This window comes from Temnothorax longispinosus, chromosome 10, assembly GCF_030848805.1.
Source record: "Temnothorax longispinosus isolate EJ_2023e chromosome 10, Tlon_JGU_v1, whole genome shotgun sequence".
In the NCBI taxonomy this organism is placed as follows: Eukaryota; Metazoa; Arthropoda; class Insecta; order Hymenoptera; family Formicidae; genus Temnothorax; species Temnothorax longispinosus.
In genome coordinates, this window is record NC_092367.1 from 18,938,097 (window position 1) to 18,938,842 (window position 746).

The window sequence follows — 746 nt, forward strand, 5'->3', positions numbered from 1 at the left end:
TCTGCGGATCGACATCCACCACCCTGAGAGTGTTTAGGCGATTAGGTCGTCGCGTCGCGCGGGGTGAGTGTGTCTGCGGATCGACATCCACCACCCTGAGAGTGTTTAGGCGGTTAGGTCGCGTCGCGCGGGGTGCGTGTGTCTGCGGATCGACATCCACCACCCTGAGAGTGTTTAGGCGATTAGGTCGTCGCGTCGCGCGGGGTGAGTGTGTCTGCGGATCGACATCCACCACCCTGAGAGTGTTTAGGCGATTAGGTCGTCGCGTCGCGCGGGGTGAGTGTGTCTGCGGATCGACATCCACCACCCTGAGAGTGTTTAGGCGATTAGGTCGTCGCGTCGCGCGGGGTGAGTGTGTCTGCGGATCGACATCCACCACCCTGAGAGTGTTTAGGCGATTAGGTCGTCGTCGCGCGGGGTGCGTGTGTCTGCGGATCGACATCCACCACCCTGAGAGTGTTTAGGCGATTAGGTCGTCGCGTCGCGCGGGGTGCGTGTGTCTGCGGATCGACATCCACCACCCTGAGAGTGTTTAGGCGATTAGGTCGTCGCGTCGCGCGGGGTGCGTGTGTCTGCGGATCGACATCCACCACCCTGAGAGTGTTTAGGCGATTAGGTCGTCGCGTCGCGCGGGGTGAGTGTGTCTGCGGATCGACATCCACCACCCTGAGAGTGTTTAGGCGATTAGGTCGTCGCGTCGCGCGGGGTGCGTGTGTCTGCGGATCGACATCCACCACCCTGAGAGT